Raw genomic sequence first — 20816 nt, forward strand, 5'->3', positions numbered from 1 at the left:
TCATAATCTTGTAGTTCTCTATTAAGTCTCCTCTTAACCTTCTACGGTCCAAAGAGAAAAGTCACAGCTCTGCTAACCTTGCCTCATAAGACTTATTTTCTAATCCAGGCAACATCCTGGCAAATCTCCTCTGCACCCTCAATATCCTTCCTATAATGAGGTGACCAGAAATGAACACAATACAATACAAAGTGTGGTCTCACCAGAGATTTGTATAGTTGCAACATAATCTCTCGACTCTTGAACTCAACCCCACTATTAATTAAGTCCCATCGGCATTCAAGGTGCAGCGACCTTCAGGGATTTATGGGTTGGTTGCTAAGGTCCCTCTGTTCTTCCACACTCCTAAGTAACCAACAATTAACCCTGTACTCAGCCTTCTGGTTTGTCCTTCCAAAATGCATCACCTCACACTTACCCAGATTGAACTCTCATGTATGGCTCTCATTTAAATTTAGACATACAGCATTTTGGCCCATGAGTCTGAGCTGCCAAATTTACATCCAATTAACCTATACTGCCGGTACGTTTTGAACAGTGGGACGAAACTGGAGCCGTGGAAAACATGCAAACTCCTTACAAACCCCAGTCCCAATTGCTGGTGCTGTAGCAGTGCTGCAAAAACCACGACACCAACCGTACCGCCCCTCAAGGGGAGAAAAATCTTGATAGATCCATGGACTTGACCCAAGGATCCCACTGTTCCTCAACACTGCTGAGAATTCTGCCATAACCATGTAGTTAACCTTCAAGATCGGTCTTCCAGATTGAACTCCATCTGCCATTTCTCCACTCAACTCTGGATCATGTTCCATATCCCTTTGTAACCTGTGACAAACTTTTCCACTATTCGTCGACATCTGAAAATTTATTGACTCACCCCTCCACTTCTTTGTCCAACTAATTTATAAAAAATCAGAACAGATCCCTGTGGAACACTACAATTCACTGATCTCCCTGGAGAATACACTTCCTCTACTATTACCCTCTGCCTTCTGTGAGCAAGCCAATTTTATGTCCATGAAGCCAAGTTTCACTGGATCCATGCTTTGTGACTCTCAGGATGAATCTTCCATGGGGGACCTTGTCAAACACAGCACATCCACCATCTGACTGTCATCAATTTCTTTTGTCACCTCCTGGAAAAACTCAATTAGGCTCTTGAAGCATGGCCTGCCCCTCACAAAGCCATGCTGACAATTCATATGCTCCTTCCGATGCTTGTAAATCCTGTCTCTACGAATCCTTTTCAATAGTTTGTATACCACTGTCATTGGACTCTCTATAATTCCCAAAAATCCTCCCTATTACTTTTCTTGGGCAAGAGAACTACATTTGTCATCTGGTTTCCAACACCCCAGCAGTCGTTTCCCATAGTAACCTGGGGTGCATCCCATCCTGCCTTGGCAATATCTGTCCACAAGTTATTAAAAAACTCCAACACTACCTTTTTTTTAACATCAGCAAGCTCCAGCATATTTACCTGTTCTGTGCTGATCTTTCATTCATCAAGATCCCTTTCCTTGGTGAACAATTCATTAATGATCTCTGCCACTTCCCCCACCTCCAACTCCATGTTTCCCCCTTTATTCCTGACTAGTGGTACCCTCTCTTTAATCATCCACCTGTTCTTCTGATATGTGTGGAATGTTTTGAACTTTTCCATAATTCTACCTTCATGCTCCCTTTTAGTTCCCCTAAGTTTCTTATGTTGAGTTTGTCCTCACAGAGGGAATCTCTCCCCCATCTGAGACTAGGTTTTGTTTTAATGTTGAACCAGTATTATTTTATAAGATGCTGATTTGGATCAGACCATGGCATTGCTAAGTAAAACTGTAGCATGGCAATAGCATTATATAGCAATGCATCTCGCGATGCATACAGAATTTGAAAATATGTATTACAATATTTAGGAATGACGGGTTTACTTAAAAATATAAACACTGCTTTATGATGTATCAAACTTGCTTCTCATTCATACTGGAATATAGCAGCTATCCAATTGTTTAGAAATCCTACTGGTTCACAAAGGAAATTCTTGCCTGACAAACCTATTGGAATTCTTTGAGGAAGAGCCAAACAAGCTAGATAAGGGAGATGCAGTGGATGATGTGTGTTTGGATTTTCAGAAGGCTTTTGAGCCCATGGTATAACAAACTAGCATGGTTAGAGCATTGGCTGAGTGGCAAGAAGCAGAGTTGGAATACAGGGACCATATTCTGGTTGGCTGCTAGTTGCTAGTGGTGTTCCACAGAGGGCCAGTGTTGGGGCCACTTTTTATGTTGTATATTATTGATTTGGATTATGGAATGAATGGCTTTGTGGCCAAGTTTGCAGATGATACGAAGGTAGGTGGAGGAGCAGGTAGTGTAGGGGAAACAGAGGCTGCAGAAGAACTTAGATTGATTGGGAGAATGGGTAGAGAAATGACAAATGAAATATAACATCTGAAAGTGTACGTGTATGCACTTTGGTAGAAAAAAATAGACGAGCAGTCTATTTTTTAAAGGGGAGAAAATTAAAAATATTCAGGAGAAAAGGGACCTGGGAGTCCTCGTGCAGGATAGCCTGAAGGTAAACCTATAGATTGAGTCACCAGTGAAGAAGGCAAATGCAATGCTGACATTCATTTCAAGGAATAGAATATAAGAGCAGGGATGTGATGTTGAGGCTCTATAATGCACTGGTGAGACCTCACTTGGAGTATTATGAGCAGTTTTGGGCTCCTCATTTAAGAAAATATGTGCTGACATTGAAGAAGGTTCAGAGGAGGTTTCTGGGAATGAAGGGGTTATCTTATGAGGAGCATTTGACAGCTCTTGGACTGTATTCATTGGTATTTAAGAGAATGGGGGTTGGGGAGGAGGGGAATCTCATTGAAACATTTCAAATGTTGAAAGGCTTGGACAGAGTAAATGTAATAAGGTTATTTCCCATGGTGGGAGAGTCTAGGACAAGAGGACACAAGCTCAGGATTGAAGGGTGCCCATTTAGCACTTATGACAAAAGATTGCACACAGCAAAACTATAGGAGTTCAGTGTTTTACCTCTTTCTCTGGTAGTGGAGAGAACAAAAAGTCACTGTTTATGCACAGTTACCTATGGCAATGGGATGCTCTCAGATGTTTTTTTTCTAAATAATTTTTTTTATTTTTCATACTGTGAACCATATCAACCAAAATATATACAAATGTTTCTCATTAAATATACACAGTGGCATTTTCTCCCTTTTGCCCCCCCTACCTTCCCTCCTCCCTTCCCACCCCCCTCCAACCCCCCTCCAAAACCAATAAACATTTAACATATACAGTACAATAAAACCATTGAACAATGTCATCACACAATGAAAAATAAACAAGAAAAATATGTCATCACACTGGATCAAGTCGTTTGTCTTCTTATCATTTTAGGGGGCGGAGGTCCGAGGCAAGCCCTCTCTGTTATGTTCCATGTACGCTTCCCAAATTTGTTCAAATAATGTGACTTTATTTTTTTAATTATATGTTATTTTTTCCAATGGGATACATTTATTCATTTCCATGTACCATTGCTGTACTCTCAGGCTCTCTTCCGATTTCCAAGTTTACATTATACATTTTTTTGCTACAGCTAAGGCTATCATTATAAATATTTTTTGCACTTCATCCAGTTTGAGGCCTAATTCTTTACTACTTATATAACTTAGAAGAAAGATTTCTGGATTTTTTGGTATGTTGCTTTTTGTGATTTTATTTAATATCTGGTTTAGATCTTCCCAAAACTTTTTTCACTTTCTCACATGCCCAAATTGCATGTACTGTTGTTCCCATTTTCTTCTTACAGCGAAAACATCTATCTGATACTGTTGGATCCCATTTTCAAAAAAACTTTTGGGGCATGATATATACCCTGTGTAACCAGTTATACTGATTCATGCATAACCTTGTGTTTATTATATTCTTCATTGTTCCAGAACATAACATTTCCCATGTTTCATTTTTTATCTTTATGTTTAAATCCTTTTCCCACTTTTGTTTGGGCTTATAGCTTATTTCATCATTTTCCTTATCTTGCAGCTTAATGTACATGTTCGTTATAAATCTTTTAATTATCATTGTGTCTGTAATTACATATTCAAAGCTGCTTCCTTCTGGTAATCTCAGTCTGTTTCCCAATTTATCCTTTAAATAAGCTTTCAGTTGATGATATGCAAACATTGTACCATGAATCCATGAGTTATTTCTTATTTGTCCTTCAACTGTTCAAATGTTAATAAATTATTTCCCAATAAACAATTTTCTATTCTTTTGATTCCTTTTCTCTCCCATTCTCTAAAGGAAAAGTTATCTATTGTAAAAGGGATGAGCGGATTTTGCGTCAATAGTAATTTTGGTATTTGGTAATTTGTTTTTTCCTTTCTCAGTGGATCTTCTTCCATATATTGAGTAAATGATGCAATACTGGTGAGCTTTTATATTATACCAGCTTTTCATCTCACTTATAAAGTATAAAGTATATGTTCCAGTACCTTCTCCCCTAATTTATCTAGTTCTATCTTAGTCCAGTCTGGTTTTTCCCTTGTCTGGTAAAAATCTGATAAATAACTTAATTGAGCTGCAAACCACCTTGGTTATACCTCTCTGTTAATTTATCTAATGATAAATGAAGATGTAGGCAGCCTCCAAGAACGCGGCGCGGGCTACACACTCTACTGGTCTGGCAAGCCTTCGGATGAACGACGCCTATCTGGTGTAGGCTTCATGGTCAAGAGCTTCATTGCCTCCAAACTCGAAAACCTTCCGACAGGCCTCTCGGACCGAATCATGTCCATGCGACTCCCCCTTCAGAACAAGCGTCACATCACCCTCATCAGTGTCTATGCTCCAACCCTCCAGGCGGAACCAGCAGAAAAGGACAAGTTCTACACCGACCTGCGCAACCTCATCCAACGCACCCCTACAGCCGACAAGGTTGTCATCCTGGGCGACTTCAACGCTCGTGTCGGCAAAGACTCAGAAACCTGGCCAGGAATCCTGGGCAAGCATGGCGTCGGCAAGTGCAACGACAATGGGCGCCTCCTGTTGGAGCTCTGCGCAGAACAGCGGCTTGTCATTACAAACACCCTTTTTCAGCAGAGGGACAGCCTTAAGACCACCTGGATGCATCCCCGATCCAAACACTGGCACCTCCTGGACTACATCCTGGTGCGAGAAAGTGACAAACGAGATGTGCTCCACACCAGGGTCATGCCTAGCGCGGAATGCCACACTGACCACCGGCTGGTTCGCTGCAAGCTCAACCTTCACTTCAAACCAAAGCCCAGGAACAATAAAGCCCCCAGAAAGAGGTTCAATGTTGGAAACCTGCAGTCAGACGAAGCGAGAAGAAACTTCCAGGCAAACCTCAAAGCAAAGCTCGACGATGCAATCCGCCTCACGGACCCGTCCCCTGAAACCCTCTGGGATCAGTTGAAGACTACCATACTGCAATCCACTGAAGAGGTACTGGGCTTCTCCTCCAGGAAAAACAAGGACTGGTTTGACGAAAACAGCCAGGAAATCCAGGAGCTGCTGGCAAAGAAGCGAGCTGCCCACCAGGCTCACCTTACAAAGCCGTCCTGTCCAGAGAAGAAACAAGCCTTCCGTCGCGCATGCAGCCATCTTCAGCGCAAACTCCGGGAGATCCAAAATGAGTGGTGGACTAGCCTCGCCAAACGAACCCAGCTCAGCGCGGACATTGGCGACTTCAGGGGTTTCTACGAGGCCCTAAAGGCTGTGTACGGCCCCTCACCCCAAGTCCAAAGCCCGCTGTGCAGCTCAGACGGCAAAGTCCTCCTCAGCGACAAGATCTCCATCCTCAACCGATGGTCAGAACACTTCCAATCTCTTTTCAGTGCCAACCGCTCAGTCCAAGATTCCGCCCTGCTCCAGCTCCCTCAACAGCCCCTAAGGCTAGAGCTGGATGAGGTTCCCACCCTGGATGAGACATATAAGGCAATCGAACAACTGAAAAGTGGCAAAGCAGCAGGTATGGATGGAATCCCCCCAGAAGTCTGGAAGGCTGGCGGCAAAACTCTGCATGCCAAACTGCATGAGTTTTTCAAGCTTTGTTGGGACCAAGGTAAACTGCCTCAGGATCTTCGTGATGCCACCATCATCACCCTGTACAAAAACAAAGGCGAGAAATCAGACTGCTCAAACTACAGGGGAATCACGTTGCTCTCCATTGCAGGCAAAATCTTCGCTAGGATTCTACTAAATAGAATAATACCTAGTGTCGCCGAGAATATTCTCCCAGAATCACAGTGCAGCTTTCGCGCAAACAGAGGAACTACTGACATGGTCTTTGCCCTCAGACAGCTCCAAGAAAAATGCAGAGAACAAAACAAAGGACTCTACATCACCTTTGTTGACCTCACCAAAGCCTTCGACACCGTGAGCAGGAAAGGGCTTTGGCAAATACTAGAGCGCATCGGATGTCCCCCAAAGTTCCTCAACATGATTATCCAACTGCACGAAAACCAACAAGGTCGGGTCAGATACAGCAATGAGCTCTCTGAACCCTTCTCCATTAACAATGGCGTGAAGCAAGGCTGTGTTCTGGCACCAACCCTCTTTTCAATCTTCTTCAGCATGATGCTGAACCAAGCCATGAAAGACCCCAACAATGAAGACGCTGTTTACATCCGGTACCGCACGGATGGCAGTCTCTTCAATCTGAGGCGCCTGCAAGCTCACATCAAGACACAAGAGAAACTTGTCCGTGAACTACTCTTTGCAGACGATGCCGCTTTAGTTGCCCATTCAGAGCCAGCTCTTCAGCGCTTGACGTCCTGCTTTGCGGAAACTGCCAAAATGTTTGGCCTGGAAGTCAGCCTGAAGAAAACTGAGGTCCTCCATCAGCCAGCTCCCCACCATGATTACCAGCCCCCCCACATCTCCATCGGGCACACAAAACTCAAAACGGTCAACCAGTTTACCTATCTCGGCTGCACCATTTCATCAGATGCAAGGATCGACAATGAGATAGACAACAGACTCGCCAAGGCAAATAGCGCCTTTGGAAGACTACACAAAAGAGTCTGGAAAAACAACCAACTGAAAAACCTCACAAAGATAAGCGTATACAGAGCCGTTGTCATACCCACACTCCTGTTCGGCTCCGAATCATGGGTCCTCTACCGGCACCACCTACGGCTCCTAGAACGCTTCCACCAGCGTTGTCTCCGCTCCATCCTCAACATCCATTGGAGCGCTTACATCCCTAACGTCGAAGTACTCGAGATGGCAGAGGTCGACAGCATCGAGTCCACGCTGCTGAAGATCCAGCTGCGCTGGATGGGTCACGTCTCCAGAATGGAGGACCATCGCCTTCCCAAGATCGTGTTATATGGCGAGCTCTCCACTGTCCACCGTGACAGAGGTGCACCAAAGAAAAGGTACAAGGACTGCCTAAAGAAATCTCTTGGTGCCTGCCACATTGACCACCGCCAGTGGGCTGATATCGCCTCAAACCGTGCATCTTGGCGCCTCACAGTTTGGCGGGCAGCAACCTCCTTTGAAGAAGACCGCAGAGCCCACCTCACTGACAAAAGGCAAAGGAGGAAAAACCCAACACCCAACCCCAACCCACCAATTTTCCCCTGCAACCGCTGCAATCGTGTCTGCCTGTCCCGCATCGGACTTGTCAGCCACAAACGAGCCTGCAGCTGACGTGGACTTTTTACCCCCTCCATAAATCTTCGTCCGCGAAGCCAAGCCAAAGAGAAATGAAATTTATCAGTTTCCCCCCTTTCCACAAGAATTTCCTTATTATTCTCTTTAGTTCATTAAAAAAATTCTCTGTTAAGGGAATTGGTAACGGTTGAAATAAGTAATTTATCCTTGGGAAGACATTCATTTTGATGCAATTTACCCTCCTGTCAGTGTTAGCGGTAATTCTTTCCAATGTTCTAAGTCTTCCTGCAATTTCTTTATTAGTGGCTGATAATTTAATGTGTACAGGTGGCTTAAATTATTATCTAACCTAATATCTAGGTATTGGTTTGCATGTGTTTGCCATTTAAATGGTGTTTCTTTTTTAAATTCTGTATAATCCACATTACTGATTGGCATCACCACTTTTATTTGCGTTGATCTTGTACCCCGATATTTCTTCATACTCCTTCAATTTCTTATGTAATTCTTTTATTGATATTTCTGGTTCTGTTAAATATACTATGATGTCATCTGAAAATAAATTAATTTTATACTCCTTCTCCTTTATTTTTATCCCTTTTATTTTATTTTCTGTTCTTATCAGTTCTGCCAATGGTTCTATTGCTAAAGCAAACAGTGAGGGGGATAATGGACATCCCTGTCTAGTTGACCTACTTAATTTTAATTGGTTTGATACATATCCATTTGCAAATGGTCCATTATATAATGCTTTAATCCAATTAATATATTTTTCTGGTAGATTGAACCTCTGTAATACTTTGAATAAATAATTCCATTCTACTCTGTCAAAGGCTCTTTCTACGTCTAAAGCAACAGTCACTGTTGGCTTTTTATTTCCTTGAACTGCGTGAATAAGATTAATAAATTTACAGACATTATCCACTGTTCGTCTTTTCTTAATAAATCCAGTTTGATCTTGTTTAGCTATTTTTGGTTCACAGTCGGCCAATCTGTTTGCTAATAATTTTGCTATTATCTTATAGTCTGAATTAAGTAGAGATATTGGTCTATATGATGCTGGTGTTAGTGGATCCTTCCCTGTCTTTGGTATTACTGTAATTATTGCAGTCTTACATTAATCTGGCAAGTTTTGTGTTTCTTCTATCTGGTTTATTACTTCCAGGAGAGGAGGAATTAATAACTCTTTAAATGTTCCTCTCCAGGCATTTTATTGTTCGGCAGCTTTTTAAATATATCCTGCACTTCCTCTATTTCAAATAGTTCTATCAATTTGTTTTGTTCCTCTTCTTGCAATTTTGGCAGTTCAATTTTAGCTAAAAACTCTTCTACTTTGTCATCTTCCACTCGTTCTCAGTTTGGTATAATTGTTCATAAAATTCCTTAAAGTTCTCATTAATCTCTATTGGGTTATATGTAATTTGTTTGTCCTTTTGTCCTTTTTCCTTGATGCCAATACAGTTCTTTTAGCTTGTTCTGTCTGAAGTGGCCAGGATACTATTTTGTGTGTTTTTTTCTCCTAGTTTGTAATACTTTTGCTTTATTTTCATTATGTTCTTCTCTACCTTATACGTTTGTAATGTTTCATATTTTATTTTTCGTCCGCCAATTCTCTCCTTTTTGTTATATCATCCCTTTTTACTAGTTCCTTTTCTGTACTTACTATCTCCCTTTCCATCTGCTCTATTTCCCGATTGTAGTCCTTTTTCATCTTAGTTACATAACTTATTATCTGCCCTCTAATTGTGTCCCATAATGTAAATTTGTCTTTCACTGATTCCGTATTTATTTTAAAATATGTTTTAATTTGGCGTTCAATAAACTCTCTAAATTCCTGCCTTTTAAGTAGGATGGAGTTTAACCATATGTTCTTGGTGGGATGTCCTCCAGTTCTATTGCTAATAACAGGGGTGAATGATCAGATAGTAATCTAGTTTTATATTCAGTTTTCCTAACTCTCCCTTGAATATGGGCCGACAACAAAAGCATATCAATCCTTGAGTATGTTTTATGCCTACTTGAATAATATGAGTATTCCTTCTCTCTTGGGTGCTGCCTCCTCCATATATCCATAAGTTTCATTTCCTGCATTGATTTAACCATAAATTTGGCCACTTTATTCTTTTTGCTAGTCTTTTGTCCAGTTATATCCAACATTGGATCCAAATTAAGGTTAAAATCCCCTCCTATCAATATATTTCCTTGTGTATCTACAATCTTTAAAAAATATCCTGCATAAACATTTGATCCTCCTCATTATCTGCATATATATTGAGCAAATTCCAAGATTCTGAATATATCTGTCACTTTATCATTACATACCTCCCTGCTGGATCTATTATTTCCTCCTCTATTTTGATTGGTACATTTTTATTAATTAATGTAGCTACACCTCTAGCTTTTGAATTATATGATGCTGCCGCTATGTGTCCTACCCAGTCTCTCTTTAATTTGTTATGATCCACTTCAGTTAGAAGCATTTCCTGCACAAATGCTCTAACTATTTTTTTCTTTTATCAGTAAATTTAATAGCCTCTTTCTTTTAATTTGGTTATGTATTCCATTAATGTTTATAGTCATATAGTTCAACTTGGCCATCTCATATCCTGTTTACACCGCATTTCCGCTTCCTCACCACCGCCACCCCCCTTTTCCCCATTTTCATCTCTCAGTTTTTCCTTTTTAAACTCAATGTATGACAACACATTTAAAACATAAAATACTCCATCAACTTCCACATCCAATATTCCCTTAACCCCAAATATTGCCCCCCCCCCTCTGAGTTGCCCTTTATCCCTTGCCGGGCAACCACAACTCCCCTTTCGATTGCGAACCTGCTCGCAAGCGTCAACTGATTTCGCAGTGACGGTTATTCCCTCCCCAGAAAAGACTTTTTTTTAACACGTAACAAAGTTCTCCCTTTTTTTCCCCCTTACTTCCTTTCTTCCCTTCTCTTTCCCTTCTTTAGTTCTTTACATATACATTGTTTTTACATCTTTATATATATTTTATCGCCGTTCTTCATTCTTGTTTCATCTCTTCATCTCTTCTCCTGTCCTGCAGGCGTTCTGCAAATTCTTGTGCTTCCTCCAGATCCAAGAACAGTCTGTTTTGCTCCCCAGGGATAAATATTTTAAGCACAGCTGGATATCTTAACATGAATTTGTAACCTTTTTTCCATAGGATTGATTTTGCTGTATTAAACTTCTTCCTCTTCTTTAAGAGTTCAAAACTTATGTCTGGTTAAAAAAAAAAATTTTGACGCTTGTATTCCAATGGTTTATTGTCTTCTCTAACTTTATTCCTTGCCCGCTCTAGTATATTTTCTCTTGTCGTATATCTCAAAAATTTTACTAAAATGGATCTTGGTGTTTGATGTGTCTGTAGTTTCGGAGTTAGTGTTCTGTGTGCTCTTTCTATTTTCATTCCTTCCTGCATTTCTGTCATTCCCAGGACCTTTGGGATCCCTTCTTTTATAAATTCCTTCATATCTGTGCCTTCTTCATCTTCCTTTAGGCTCACTATTTTTATGTTGTTTTGCCTACTATAATTTTCCAACATATCAATTTTCTGAGATAACTCTTGTGTCTCTTTAATTTTTTTGTCACTTTCTTCCAATTTTTCTCTTCATTTACTTCCATTCCTACAGTCATTTCCCGCTCTTCCACATTCTCTACTCTTTTCCCTATTTCTGTCATGACTAGCTTTAATCTTTGCATTTTATCTTCTGTTCTTTTCATTTTTCTTTTAATTACATTAAATTCTAATGATAACCATTCTTTTAGTGATCTCATTTGTTCTTGAAAAAAAGCTTTATCTCTATTCTGTCCATCTGTTTTACCTTCTATTTCTCTGTGAAGATCTTGGTCTTCTTCTTCCTCTTCTGTGTCTGTACCTGTATTTGTGTCTTCTTCTTCTCTTTTTTGTATCTATATCTGTGTCTGTACCTGTATTTGTGTCTTCTTCTTCTCTTTTTTGTATCTATATCTCTTCTGACTTTCCTGACGAGTTGCTTGTCTCACTTTGTCGGGCCTCTTCTTGCTTGGCTTCTTGCTGTTGGTCCTCTTCTTCTGAGCTGCTCATCTGTTGAGCTTCCTGCTGCTGCTCTTCTTTCCTTTCACCCCATCGACTTTCCTTCTCATCTGGTACTTCACTCCCTCTCCTGCCACTTTCCTCTTCTTCCAGCTGAGAGCCCTGGTGTTGGGCATTCCTCAGCTGGTCGTGCTGTGGTTACCCGCTCCTCGGCTGAGCCCTCCTCCCATCAGAGTTTTCCTTCTCCTTAGATTGCGCAGTTGCGGACTTTTGTTTGGCTCAGAGAGCCATTTTTGCAGTCCAGTGATTGGGGGGGTCACGACTCCGCGGGGCCATCACCAACCTCAGAGATCAGGCACTCTTCTCCACCATGGCTCCCTGCTTCTTTGAGCAGGTAGGGCCTTCTCCTTTCTTTTCTGGTGTCTTTTCTTCTTTTTTTCCCCCCGTTGTTTTTACATTTTCCTTCTTGGGTGCCATTTTCTTTTTTTTCTCTACAACTTTATCTTTTATTTCTTAGATTTTGTATTTATTGAGCTTTGTTTTTTATTAACTTTTTTTCTTCTTTTCTGGAGAGGGCTGGTATTTCCCAACTGGCCAGTTCTCCATCACGTGACTCCATTGCTCTCAGATGGTTAAACCCACATAGATTTTAGGCATCGCAAAATTAATTTCTTGTCAGCTTGGATGTAGTTCATAAAGGACACCTTCCTAAATGTTATTTGTAACTCTATAAAGTTGTATGCAAAGTGACTGTTACTGCCAAAAAAAATTATATCAAATACATTAGAGTATGCAGTAAATTTGGGGAATGTAAAAGAGAATGATGAATTCTTATTAATAAATAAATAGATTATTTGTCTCAAAATAATAGCACATTAAGTAATCTTCATGCACTCAACAAATCTAATGTGTAATAGCAGGTTTTGCCACTTAGCAACAGGATTTATATTAACTATAACTCTTATTAGTTTAAGGAATGAATCACTTTGACAGCCAGTTTGTTGTGAGGGCATTGAAGGTGGTGGTCATCAAGGAGACAGTCGTAAGCAGAGGAAGAACACAGCAGGAGCAGACCTTGTGAAATTAACTTTCGTCTTGTGTTTATCCCTTTATCTTCTGACATCAGATTCCAGCACAGAAAACCTTGCCCACCTCCCCCTGCCCCAAACACCACTGGTCATCTCCAATTTCACCCTGCATGACTCAGCTTCCTTCAACTAACCCCGTTCTTTCTCTTCTCTCTCTCTCTCTTCATCTGCTACCTGCCGATCCACCCTCCCCATCTGTCCGCCATCGTTCATTCCTCCCTGGTTCCCCAATCCCCAACTGGCCCCTGATCATACACCCTCTCCTCATTATATTGCCTACCTCCCCATTCTCAGCCTTGATGAAGGGGTCTAACCCGAGAAGTCAACCATCCTTAATTCCCCACTGACACTGCCTGACCGCTGAGTTCCTCCAGCCAGCAGATTGTTTTTTTTTGCTCTAGGTTCCAATGTCTGCAGTCTTTCGCGTGTTTCCACTGGATAGGTAGATTGTCAAAATACTCTGAAACGCTCTACCATTCAAAAACCTTCAAACCCCTTCATAACCATTAAAATAAATTACACTATTAAATAACTTGAAATAGTATTAAAAGTTAAAAATTCAAATGTGTTCATGATCAATAAAACTGTATATTAAAAAACATGAAAAATACTCTAAACTGTACTAAATAGCCCACTGTTGACAATAATGAGAGTGCTACAGGAAATTCTATGTGAAGCTTTAAAGTCCGGAGATTGGTGAACTCAGGCTTGATGTGGTTCAGACGTGGTCTTGCTAATCACAGTCCAACATTCTCCATGCTCGTTGCCAGTAAGTCTGAAGAGAGAATGCTTCTATTACATTAGATTGCTTCTAGAAGAAGAAATGGGGATTGCAACAGAATGTTTAACTCCTGGGGGATAAATTTAATTGGAATGGGGGATGGTGAAGGCAAGGCCTGAATGTTCATTAAATGTCCTTAAGACACAACTGAGGTAGATTTTTTGAGTAATGGGGGAATTAAAGGTTATGGGGATCAGGCAGGTAAGTGGAGCTGAACCCACTGCCAGATCAGCCATGATCTAATTGGATGGCGGAGCAGGCTCAGAGGACCAGATGGGCTACTACTGTCCATATTTCCTATGTTTTGATGCTGCAGCTCAATGCCCTCATACGATCCTTGAGACTGATGTTGACCTCTATGTTTAAGGTTGCCTTGGAAGCACTTTTGAAGATGATTTTATTCTGCCCTCTCTCTGCTCCTGTTCACGTTTGCTTGGGAGCCCAATGATCCAGTTCACCCTTAATGCATTTGCACGAGCATTACCTCAGTGGTCATTCTATATGGACTTGACATCTGAACTTCCCATTAACCATTTTGTTCTGTTAGCAGATTCTTTTAATTGAGCCAGGAGAACATGTGAAATCCAATGAGTTATGTAATCTGCCTTCTGTGGAGGGTTCATGACTCAGAATTGTTTAGATGAGCATTCTAATCATAGCTGACAACTGGCAGGTCCATTCCCCTGACCAAACATCTAGGTTACCTATAGCTCTCCTTCCTTCACAGCCATGAGATGCTGAATCCTTACAGGGTCTCTGCTTCTCCTTAATGAGAGTAATAAAAGTTCATTGTCATATACACAGATACACAGAAATTATAATGTGTTGCAGCCAAACAGGAACCCAGGAGACACCAACCACAATATGCCAAGGCAAAATACGAGACAATAAATAAAAAAATAATAGATGGATAAATATTTACACTTGCTGATAGTACAAGAAAAGTGACATGGCCATGGAGTATTTTAAGATGAGGGTAATAAGACGAGGTTCAGGAATCTGATAACTGTTGGATCAAAACTGTTCTTGAACTTGGAAGCACAGGAGGCCTGCTCGAAGATGGCAGCGAGAAGTGGTTGTAACTGGGGAGGTAGAATAGATCTCTGATGGTACTTGGTTTTCTTTGGCGGACGAAGATTTATGGAGGGGGTAAATGTCCACGTCAGCTGCAGGCTCGTTTGTGGCTGACAAGACCGATGCGGGACAGGCAGGCACGGTTGCAGCGGTTGCAGGGGAAAATTGGTTGGTTGGGGTTGGGTGTTGGGTTTTTCCTCCTTTGCCTTTTGTCAGTGAGGTGGGCTCTGCGGTCTTCTTCAAAGGAGGTTGGTGCCCGCCGAACTGTGAGGCGCCAAGATGCACGGTTTGAGGCGAGATCAGCCCACTGGCGGTGGTCAATGTGGCAGGCACCAAGAGATTTCTTTAGGCAGTCCTTGTACCTTTTCTTTGGTGCACCTCTGTCACGGTGGCCAGTGGAGAGCTCGCCATATAACATGATCTTGGGAAGGCGATGGTCCTCCATTCTGGAGACGTGACCCACCCAGCGCAGCTGGATCTTCAGCAGCGTGGACTCGATGCTGTCGACCTCTGCCATCTCGAGTACTTCGACGTTAGGGATGAAAGCGCTCCAATGAATGTTGAGGATGGAGCGGAGACAACGCTGGTGGAAGCGTTCTAGGAGCCGTAGGTGATGCCGGTAGAGGACCCATGATTCGGAGCCGAACAGGAGTGTGGGTATGACAACGGCTCTGTATACGCTTATCTTTGTGAGGTTTTTCAGTTGGTTGTTTTTCCAGACTCTTTTGTGTAGTCTTCCAAAGGCGCTATTTGCCTTGGTGAGTCTGTTGACTATCTCGTTGTCTATCTACTTGGTCCCCTTGTAAAAAACATCAAATAGCTGTGAGCTAAACTACAAGAGATCTGCTAACATTGTTTATATATATGCAATACTCTCATATTTATGAATAGACCAGGAGCAGAAGACATGCCTGGTGACAACATTTACTGTTAGACATTTAATACAGACAAGTTGAGATTTATGGGTATTGTAAGGCAAACAGTTTGCTGATTTCAAAATGTGCAACTGAACCATCAAACTGATGTACAGACAACCTAATGGCACCCTACCATTAGACAACAGCAGAGAAAGAATTTCAATAAATCAGTGTCTCAGTGTTTCTAAAATAAGGCAACAAAGAATTAAAGGCATTTTTTTGTATATTTTCGTCAGTCTTCCATATAAAGGATGCAATTAATATAACAATTTAAAGGTGAATTTCCATGGCCATTTATTTCCAACTGATGAAATCAACCAAAATTGAGGTGTACATTCCTGTATATTTTATGAAACTTTGTCAACATAAACTGTCACAACCTCAGGATATATCAGCCAACAACATGCTTTTGAAATGTAGTCGTCCTCAAAATATTCGAAATATAACAGACAGTCTTATACACAACAGCCTTGTGGCAATGGCCAGATAAATTTATTTTAAGCATTGGTTGAGAGATATTTCCTTTATTCGAAAAATAAACTTTCTTCATAAAATATGTACACTCAAAGGAAAACAGTGCAATAACTTTTCATTCTGAATGGAATTCAGTCCCTATATTTAGTGTTAGCGCTTCAGTTTTGTACGTACAACCATTGTATTCATGTGGCCTCCAGGGGAGAGGTGTCCTTCCACTGTCTGAAAGTCCAGCCCAGTTGCTGGAGGCCCTTAGACTGTGGTCCTAACCCATAGAGATTTGCATTGACTGCATTAAGCTTCAGTGCATCTCTCAGTATGTATTCCTGCAGCCTTGACTGTGCCAGTTGGCAGCATTCTCTTGTAACATCTCAGTGGTATTGTAAGAGCCAAAGGCTCGTGGTTTACCATTGTCAGTTTGGCTGTGGGCATCAGCGGTAAACTAAAAATGGTAAACCATGAGCCTTTGGTTCTTATAGATCTAAAATACCAACAAGTTTCAGTCTGAGAATCTTTCACTGTTGATGATCTTCCATCAGCATTTGATGTCCATCTCTGCGCCTATCCCTGGAACAGCCCATAGATTACCAGACTGGAGGAATGTGTGCAGAGAGCTGCAATGTTATGCAGTTATGCAGTTATTTTGTCATGTCAGCAGGATGTTCTGTGTTGAGCACTTTCTGATGGATCTGTGGTGTTATGTCATAGACCAGCAGCAATAGAAATTCACCAAGACAATGGAATATTTAAAACAATAATTTATAACATCTTATTTAAATCTAAATTTAACCCAAACTATGCACAAATGTATATGTGTGTGTGTGGATTACTCAAACCATCACAGCTTAAGCACAATTCTGAAAAGTCGATTCAAATTTCAGTCTTAGAAATCTTATGTTGAAACTCAGAGCCTTTAAACCAGATGTCTCCAAATTTTTTAGGCCATTGACCCCCTTCGGGGACTATTTGGTCTCATTGACCCCCAGGCATAGAATCCCGGCAAGGAGGGAGGGGGCAGAATTGGGTGGCCAGACATCCAGTTTTAGGCCAGACAGTCCAGCTCTGTTCTTCATCCAGCGCCACCTTGAGCTGGATGTTAATTTGTCTTCCGTTTGGGGGGGGTATAGGCCCTACTTCCTCAAATGGAAGGCAAATTAAGGGCAGAAAGGGCACTTACCACTGAATGCAAAGTCCTGGGGTCCGCAGACCATGCACAGTCAGCTGGTGCATGCGCGATGGGCGGGGATGCGTGACAGCGGCACATGAGGGTTCATGGCAGGTAAGCCTCCCCCACCCTCTGTGCTGGACAGTTGTGGGGTGTGGAGGTACTATTTTAAATCAACTCCTACCCCCCCAACTGGTGTTATCAATCACCTTTTGATCCCTTGGATGGTTCCATCGACCTCTGGGGGTTGATATTGATCACTTTGGAGACCCCTACTTTAAACCGATGTTCAGAAGTAACATCAGAAGACACCGAGCCATCAGACTTCTCAAAACTCAAGAATTCTTGTTGAGTTGCTTTCAGAGAAATGTTTCTTCATACTAATGATTTGTCACAACTCCCCTCTTCCTTGCATGGGGGTTATGAAACTTGTTACTTCCACAATGCGATGCTTCCATGAACCCAGGCAAAGGTTAAATAAATGACCATTAAAATGGTCACAATTCACATGCAGGATTCATCCTGTTTCCTTCATCCATTCATGGGTCAATCAAAAATGCCCATTACAATGGCCACAGTAAATTACTGCTCTCTTCTGACAAGGAGAAACAGCAAAAGTGACTATCTCATCCGGTCACTCCATTTCTGTCTTTCCAGATGACTTTCTGATGAACTGTTTTTTTCTTAATATCTCAATCACATGACTTGCTTGATCAATATTGGTTTCAATTTCAATTTCCCAAAAGCATGTCATAAGCAGATTGCCTTCTCTCTCTGAACAGATGCCTTCTTGATATAGTCTTTCAATTGATAACAATAATGTAGTTTACAGCTTTGAATTAGGTGCTAGGCTGTCTGTTATAAATGGTGTTATCTGTGAGTCTCTTCCCCGGTTCCAATCTCCAAAGTAACTTTACTAAAAAAAACATTAAATAAAAATAAAAAAAAAACCAGAAGCCTGCAACAGTGGTCTGAACTTTACCACAAAGGGGGAGGTAATGCATCATTGTCCCATTAACTGGAATGCTCCATGGCAATGGGGCAGGCCCATCCATTGCAACAAAGGGATGGGTAAAGCCTCTAAATTTAGTGGCAATTCATGACTATGAACTTTGGTTCCAAGAAATCTAGAGCAATATATCAGCAAAAAAAGAACTCAAGATCCAATGACAAGCCTCTCTGTTATTCACCAGCATCAAAAAAGGACCCTCATAAGAGGGCCATTCAGTCAATCGAATTCAGGTTCTTTTTTTTCCCACAAATCCTGCCCTGATGTGTTTTATTCGCCTGGCATTCCCATCAACTTCCCTCTTATACTACCACTTAAGTAGGCTAACGAGAGGCCCATGAACCTACTAACCTGCATACCTTTGATTTGTGGTGAAAAAAACACAATATTTGGAGGAAAGCCACAGTCATAGAAAGAAAATGTGCAAACTTCCTACAGAGAGTAACCAAAATCAGGACAGCATCTGGCTCTCAGATTGTGTTAAAACAGGGGCTCTGAGTTGTACCACTGAAGAAAATCCTCAGAGGATATAACCACTTCATCCAGCTAATCAACTAATCAAAATCTTGGATTGAGCTAATCCAAACCTTGATTGGACCATTTCGTCACCCCTTGACTTTGATACAGACTCAGTAGAATTTTTGAGGGGGGACTGTCTTCCTCTCTTTAAAAGCCATTCTGTTGGTGACAAACATCAAGCTGCTCCTCCCCATACAAAATCAAAACTCTTGCTAAGTATCAGTTGGGCTGAAACAATATAAATGAAGGCTTCTTTGCAGGACCTGAATTTATTTAAGCAATGTTGATTCCTAACACTAACAAATGCTATTTCTTGCTTCTCTTTGTGTTAATTTATATGGAGAAGCAGGGTTCATGCCATCTCTTTACATTACAGTTGCTACATGTTCAGTTTTCCAACAATCCATTTATAATGAATGATTAATATTTGTTTTAACTTTGAACTGTTATTTTGTACTGACAAGTTAAATAGTGCTCTTACTGGACCAGCACCAAGACACAATTAATTAATGGAATGTGCCCTCAAACACTAAGGAAAAAAGGAAAGAGAGTCCAAGATAAGCAAAATGAATGACATTGTTATTTAGGGTTACTCTGGATGGAATTCTGCCTATTAAGCAGTTTAAAAATTGGAAATGAATCCCCTTGTTTTACTGAGAGTAATGTACGCCACACCACTGCAGTTCCACCGATGTGTTCTCTGTGTTACTACTGAGAGTGATGTACACCACACCACTGCAGTTCCACCGATGTGTTCTCTGTGTTACTACTGAGAGTGATGTACACCACACCACTGCAGTTCCACCGATGTGTTCTCTGTGTTACTACTGAGAGTGATGTGCACCACACCACTGCAGTTCCACCAAATCATCTATTCATTCAGAATGGGTTTATCAGCCATGATTCTTTCAGTTAGCAGGCCCATGATTTATCCACCATGAGGTCACTTGCAAACGTTTCCCCCCACTAATGGAAAAGTACATCAGGGTTCCTGGGCCCCACTGATGCATGCAACTCCAACAACAGCCCAGGAACTTGACTTCACCCATGACAAAACTTATCAGTCTACCCACCTAAACATTCAGCTGCTCCATTACTGACGCTGTGTGTACTCTCAACAAGTTGCGTGAGTCCTAATGCTAAATGGGGAGGTACCCTTGCACTGATGTGGCTTAAAAATAAGGATGTCCCATGTTACCATTTGGGATAAACCAACACTTAAAAATGTTGGGTCCTGCTGTGTTTCTCTAGCAATTTTGTGTATTTACTACAATCACAGTATCTGCAGACTTTTTTGTTTCACTTTTAAATGTCTATGAAGAGTTTTGGTGGGGGGGGGGGGGGGATTAGTTCATGCTAGAAGGCTCATTCTGCATTGCCATCATTACAACCTAAGGAGCCTCTGGTAGAACTTGCCAAATTCAAAAGCTCCACCATCTTGAGGGGCATAGGCAGCATTTTTAGAGAGTCAGAGCTGAACAGGCCCCAGAGAACTTTTTGCCTATCTACCCTAACCCATTTGCCCACATTATATTCTTCTATGCCTTGCCTGTTTAAGTGTCTGCCTAAATGCCTTTTAAATGTAGTATTCAGGCAGAATATTCCAGGTATCTCTGTTTAAAAAAAACACCTTTATGATCCCCTTTAAAACTCCTACAACTCAACTTAAATCTATTCTCCTGTGTTTTGTTGCCTCCACCATGGGAAAAAATAAGTGACTATCTACCCTATTGATGTCTCTCATAATCTTTCATACTTCCATCATCAACATCAGCCTCCCTTGCTCAAGGGAAACAAATCCCCAGCATATTCAGTTCCATCTCTCTCAGGTCACACACTATCTTCACTTTTGCTCATCGCCACCTGCTCCTAGTCAATGGGTGAGAATTTTGACTTGACAGAACTGTGAGCACCTGTGCAGAAGACTGCAACAGTTCAATGAGGTGGCTTCCCATTGTATTCTCAAGCATATTTAAAGATAAACAGTTTTGTCTTTGTGGGGTAGATGCATCCAAATAAGAAATTTCATCCCCGATGCCTATTTTGAATAGCATATCTATTATGTACCTGCTTAATAAACTGTCAAAGACAGTTTTGATCAA

This window comes from Narcine bancroftii, chromosome 3, assembly GCF_036971445.1.
Source record: "Narcine bancroftii isolate sNarBan1 chromosome 3, sNarBan1.hap1, whole genome shotgun sequence".
Lineage (NCBI taxonomy): Eukaryota > Metazoa > Chordata > Chondrichthyes > Torpediniformes > Narcinidae > Narcine > Narcine bancroftii.